Source organism: Cebus imitator, unplaced genomic scaffold, assembly GCF_001604975.1.
Source record: "Cebus imitator isolate Cc_AM_T3 unplaced genomic scaffold, Cebus_imitator-1.0 Scaffold526, whole genome shotgun sequence".
NCBI lineage: Eukaryota > Metazoa > Chordata > Mammalia > Primates > Cebidae > Cebus > Cebus imitator.
In genome coordinates, this window is record NW_016107841.1 from 1059609 (window position 1) to 1066719 (window position 7111).

A 7111-nucleotide genomic window follows, 5' to 3' on the forward strand; every position below is an offset into this window, starting at 1 on the left:
TCTCTTGACCTCGTGATCCACCCACCTCGGCCTCCCACAGTGCTGGGATTACAGGCTTGAGCCACCGCGCCCGGCCTAAGACCTTAACTTTTAACTTCAGAACGCTCATTCCATTTCTCTGGAGTCTGATTTTCCTGGATAGCTATTCCCAACTTTTCATTTGAATACACTCTTTAAAACTGGATTCTGATCCTTTCCATTATTTCAAGTTGACATATCAAAGAATGAAAAACATATGACAAATGATATGGACACCACTTGGTGCAGCACCGCTCAGCCAGAAAAGGTGTGACAGGTATAGAAGGTGAGTTGAACACGGAACGCCTTCTGCAAAGTAGGATTCAACAACATTTGTGAATGGACAGTGTGGAAAGCAGAGTGGCTTCTAAAACATACTAAGCCAGGTTCTGAGTCTATAGCCGCAAACGCGCCCTTCTCAAAACAACATCCTCTACACATCCATCTTCTCTTTTGTCTTTTTTGAGATCCATTACTCCAGTTATTCCTCATCTTGATTCTTTTCTAGCTCAAGTTGTCCAACTAATCCCCTCTATAAATGTATCTCCAGGAACAAATGTCAAAAGGACAGGAATTTTGCTCTCTCAAAAGGAAAGATCAAAGTATGCATTCCTTTTTCAATAATGCTATTTCTCAGCGGGTGGAGGGGATTTTACAGATAGCCTTATTTTCCATTTTGCAAATGTCATAGAATGCATGTTACTATAATGCAACTGTAGAAATTAATCCTTTGTGTTACTATTTGTCCTTTGTGGGAAAACTAGATATAACATGCAGTGCACATGGAAGAACCCACTATCCCTAGAGGTCATAAAGATAGTTGAAATAGTGCCTACAGATGTTCACCAGGCCCCTCCAACTCAAGGGAGGTATTATTCTGAGGAGGGAAGTCTTTTTATTTCTTTCTTTCTTTCTTTTTTTTTGAGACAGAGTTTCATTCTTGTTGCCCAGGCTGAAGTGCAGTGACACAATCTCAGCTCACTGCAACCTCTGCCTTCTGGTTGCAAGTGAGTCTCCTGCCTCAGCCTCCCGAGTAGTTGGGATTACAGGTACCTGCCACCATGCTCAGCTAATTTTCATATTTTTAAGACAGGGTTTCACCATATTGGCCAGGCTGGTCTCGAACTCCTGACCTCATGATTCAACTGCCTTGGCCTCCCAAAGTGCTAGGATTACAGGCATGAGCCACCGTGCCTGGACTGTTTTTCTTTTTACTTTTGTCAAAATTGCCATCAAATCAGGTTCCACAGAAGATACGGACACCTAATCATCTACCCCAGATAATAATGGTGTGTTTCCACTAGACGCCCTCGTATTTCTTCCATCCACAACTAGCTATATGATTTTTGAGGCCCAGTGCAAAATTAAAATGCAGACTCCCATGTTCAGAAAGTATTGAGAATTTCAAGACGATGACAGTAGGACATTAAGCCAAGCAGAGGGCCCTTCTCAGTGCAGATCCCTATGCAACTGTATAAGTCACATGCGCGTTATGCCAGCCTTGCTTCCAGTTTTGCCATTCTATACTGTGCTGGTGAAGAGATTCTGAAATCTCCAAACCCTCTTGTCCTTCCAGCCACTAGCCACTTCAGATATGAGAGGTCTTCAATAGGAGTCTAAACAATGAAGGCAAAGGACCCTTATTAATGACATCATTCAATCTGCTCTTCTCCCTCACAATGAAAAAAACAAAAATGTGGGCAAGAGCAGCTCTTTCATGGAGAGAGCATTCAGTACAACTGTCTGGCATCTGTTCAGCATGTTTCCTGAAACCAGGACACATGTTGTTTTAGATGCTGAAATTTAAATGGAAGGAACAGATGCCGTCAATTCAGGTATGCCAATAATGTTCTCTCAAAATGCAATAAAGACATACAAGCTTATAAAAGGGAAGCTGGCTTGAAATTACCAGCAAATGCATGAAAACAAAGAGACAATGATCCTTGGAGTTCTGCCCATTGTACTAGTGCATGGTAGACACCAGAACTGAAAACGAGGAAAATGGATCTGATCTGCCCCCACCCCAGTCATGTCGCAAAGCTTTAGAAGGAAACAACCAACAAAAAAAAACAACAAAAAACCATCCTAGATGAAATGGAGACGGCTTCAGTGAGCAATGTGAGCATGGCCAAGGAAGACAGTTTAAAGTTTCTTTAGTATAAGGACATCTTTCAATTCAATTGAGATCTTTATGGAGGACTTGGGAGGAGGAAGTGGCTGGATACAAAGAGAAAAAAGCCCAGGAGGGATCGTAGCTGAAGAGAAGAAGCCAACTGCAGCGTGGGAAGCTGTTTGTAAGCAGGGCTGAAAATGATCCAGGACGGGTCAAAAGTTGAACATGAGTCAGTGATACAGAATAGGACCCCACATTGAAAAGCTAGCTTTGTTCCAATTGAGAAAAGAAACAGAGTTAAAAATGGAGGAACAAAAGGATTTCACTGATAATATTCAGCATAGGTTAATGCTCTTACTGGAGTATCTAGTTCTAACCACCAGAAGGTTCTAAGAGTCATGCAAAAAAACAGAAACCTTGGAATAGAGATCTTACCATAGAAGATAAAGGAAGCTGGTTCATTTACCTTGGAAAAGAAATGATAGAGGGGTGTGTAAAAGGATATAAGATTTTATCACCATCTCTCTTCTCTATAGATCTCTCATGCCCACTCCTACCTCAACCTCACCCAAGCAGACATCAGATCCTAGTCATTTCAGGTAGGAATACTTATTCCCTGGACAGAGTCACTGGAATGGCCAATTATCTCTCCTTCTGTTAAAACCCCTCCCCTCATCCAAAGTTTATTTACCTGTTATAATCTCCCTCCTCCCACCCTCCTGGTCACCCATAAGAATGCGAATTTCCATAGGACATAAATTATCCACACTTTGTTTATCCTTTCATCACCAGCTTTTATGAGTGTCAATAAATATTTGTTGAATGAATTCATTTTCAAAGCATTTCTTGAGAATCTATTATGGACAAAGCAATAAAATAGATAATACGAAGGGTTCAAAGAAACTAAACATAGACAAGGAACTCAAAATTCAAAAAGGAAGAAAGAATGAATTTTCAGTACTGTAGATTAATAGCTTGGCTTCAGCTCCTTAAAATATCAGAGGACTGTTGAAAACATATAAAATAATAAAATAATAGCATGGGGTTAGTAGAGCTCATAGATTATAGATCATATCTGAACCATTGTATTACCATTGTTTGGCCAGCATTACTAGATTAATAGATATAATAGGGATTATATGAGGTAATGCATATAAACTGCTCAACCTAGTTCCTAACACTAATAACCCACTGAATAGTAGCTGTTACTATTATGATGTTAACATTAGCAAGGCATTTGACTATGTTGCTAATGATGTAATAAAGAAAAAAAAAAAAAAGAACAAAAACAGAGTACCATACACTGAGTATTTGTTATGTGCCAAACACATTCTAAGTGTTTCACATACAATATCACATTGACACCCTCTACAAGGTAGACATACTGGATTGAATAGTGTCCCCCAAAATCTATATCTGTCAGGAACCCCAGATCCTTATTCGCAAATAGGGTCTTTGCAGATGTAATCAGGTCAAGATGGTCAGACAGGATTAGGTGAGCCCTAAAGCCAATGACTGGTGATCTTTATAAGGAGAGAAATATTTGAAGATCCAGAGAAGATACAGGGAGGAAGGCCATGGGATGGAGGCAGAAACTGGAGTTATGCTGCCATAAGCCAAAGAATTCCAAGGATTACTGGCGACCGCCAGAAGCTATTTGGTTGGTGCAAAAGTAATTGCAGTTTTAATGGCAAAACTTCAATTACTTTTGCACTATACTATAGAAGAAGCAAGGTAAGATGATTCCTTAGATCCTTCAGAGGGAACATGACCTTGCTAACAGTGTGATCTTGGACTTCTAGCCTCTAGACTGTAAGAGTACAAATTGGTGTTGTTTTAAGTCACCCAGGTTGTAGTAATTTTCCTGGTAGCCCTGCCTAGTGTCTGGGCATTTTGTGTTGCTATTCACTGACGTGTGGAAGGTTCTTTTGATCATCGTGCTGACAAGGCTGTCAACGTCTTCATGTCCAGACAAAGGTCCTCACAGTCTGCAGCCTCCTCACCCCATTCCAGACTTCTTCCAAGTCATAGGATCTGTTGGTACTTTCACGCAGGGTTTTCTGGTTTCCCCAGTCGCAGGCACAGACCACAGAACAGGAGATTTGGAGGCACCATCCCAGTTTCAGCTGTCTCAGCCATCTCTCATCTGCCACCTAGCTGGTACCTCCATTACTCTGGTTTCCAGTTCTGTGTTGAAAGAGGGACTTCAGGAATAAACCATGACAAGCAATAAGAAAGATGGACGTCTCCACTGCACCTTCAGTCTCTCCTCCACCAGCTTCTTCCTAAAAGAATCTAGACACATGAGTATGTTTATGGATAAGGATAGACAATGAGAATCTAGACACATGAGTGTGTTTAGGGATGAGGGTAGACAATAACAATATGGCTCATTGTCTTTGATTCCTCTTTCACCTAGGATGCATCTTCTTCCCAAAGATGAAGAGAGTTTTCCTCGGGGTTGTATTCACACTCAAATTTCCTCCATCAAAAATAATCTGTTTCACCACCTAGTCTCAGTGGCCAAGGGCTGAAGGAAAAGCCTCCAAATACACAATTTATAAAAATGGTTTTCTTTGTTCACTCCATTAGACTGAAATTTTGAGGGTAGAGATTGTTTTACCTGTTTAAGGATGTTCTCAACTGCAAGTAACGAATGTGTAGAAAAACAGCTCCTAAGAGATCTTACTGAGTCAGTAAGGAAGCATCAACTTCAGAGACAAACACTAGTAGACCTTTATTGTGAAACAGGATCAGATCATGAAACAGAACAGAAAGTCCACAATAGGCACACAGACAGACACACATACACACACACACACACACACACACACACACACACACCACTGATTTTCAACAGAGATACAAAGGCAATTCAGTGAAGAAATTAGAGTCTTTTCAACAAATGGTGCATAAACAACTGAATAACAACTGAATAATCATGCTGGAGAGGGAAGGGTTTCAACCCATACTTGTGGCAGGCAAAAAGCCCTCCCCAAGAGGTACACACCCTAATCCCCTCAAACCCCTAACATGTTAAGAGAGTAAAAAGACAAATCACAGGCTGTGAAAATGCATGCAAATCATATATCTGATAAAGGATTTTTCTCCAGAATGTAAACTCAAAACTCAAAAACAGCCTGGCAAACTTCTCATGCAGTTATAAAGGCCTCAGGAAAACATCTTTAAACATACTAAAATCCAAGAATTAAAGTTGCTTAAAAATTTAGAACTGACAGGAGGCTGAGGAAGGAGAATTGCTTGAAGCTGGGAGGTGGAGGTTGCAGTGAGCCAAGATCGTGCCACTGCACTCCAGCCTGGTGCCTGGCAAAAGAGCGAGCCTCTGTCTCAAAAAATATATATATATATAAAACTGACCTTAAGTCCAGCCAATAAAGATATAAGTCAAAACAAGCAAAAAATAAAAATTAAAAAAAAACCCTCAACAGCAGGAAAATAAAATAAAAATTAAAAATATGGGCAGAATAGACACTTTACCAGAGAACATACATGGATGGCAAATAAGTACAGGAAAATATGCTCAAAATCATTAGTCATGGAAAAATGAAAATTATAGCCACAGGAGATATCACTACACAAGTGTTGGCAAAGATGTGAAGCAACTGGAACTCTGGTGGGAATGTAAAATGATGTAACCACTTTGGAAAACAGTTTGTTAGTTTGCCAAAAAGTTAAATGTGTTTTTACTGTACAATCTAGCCATTCAACTCCTAGGTATGTACTCAAGAGAAATGAAAGCATTAAGTCTACACATTTATACAAAGACTTGCAGATGAATGTCCATAGCAGCTTTATTTGTAACATGCCCACACTGGAAGCAACCCAAATGTCCATCAACAGTGTTGGAATAAATGCTTATTCTCCAATATCTCAAGGAAGAATCAGCACTCAGACAAAAGGTTTCTCAGCAAGGCTGTCTTTACTTTCTGCAGAAAGGGCACCACTCGTCAGCAGTCTTGCCACGAGAGCGCAATGAACAAAGAAAAAGCAGGCATATTTATATCTAACGCATCTGGCCCCTACAGCTGTGTCCTAATTCCATTGGCTAGAACTGGATCTCACAGTCTAGGCTACACCCAATTGCCTAACAGCTTAAAACTTTCCTAAAGACGTAAAGGCAGAGGAGAACAAAGGAAAAAGAGGAAGTAACTGGTGGAATGCCGAGAAATACAAAAACACTTCCAAATAAGGAAGAGGAGGAAACTATGATCTAAGGCTTGACTGGGCTTGTCCAGACATGTCCGGGCAAATATCTGGGCTAGAATGCAAGAATCAAGAACACAGAAGACACCAATTTCCTTATTATAACTGACAGCTACTTAGGAATATCAGCAAAGGTTTTGGGGTAAATTAATTTTTAAAAGAAGCTACTGTCTACTGTCTATTCTTAATAAGCTAAGAGGAAAATTTTGAAGAGGAACTCTCAGTTATTTCGTTTTTCACAAACAGGTGAATGGATAAACAAACTCTGGGATGGCCATACAATGGAATAACTACCCAGCATCAAAAAGAAATGAATTATTGATAACAGAACAACAGATGGACTTCAAAATAGTCTATGTGAAAGAAGCCAGACCAAAAAAAAAAGGGGGGTACACACTATATGATTCAATTTACATAAAATTCAAGGAAATGAAACTAATGAACAGTGACAGAAGGTAAATCAGTGCCTGGGAAATGGGGTATGGGGATAGGCAGGAGGGAGGGATTACAAAGGAGCTGGAGGAACTTTTTAGTAGTAATGGAGTTTTACTACCTTGATTGTGACAATGGTTTATGGGTGATTTCATATATCCAAAGTTGTCAAATCCACTGCTTTAAGTATGTGTGGTTTATTGTATGTCATTTCTATCTTGCAAAAAACTGTTTTTAAAATACAAGAGAATTTTTCATATTTAAAAGGCAGGATATTTAAACTAAAATATGTTAAAGTCAGTGGTACTAACAGGTTGTATTAGC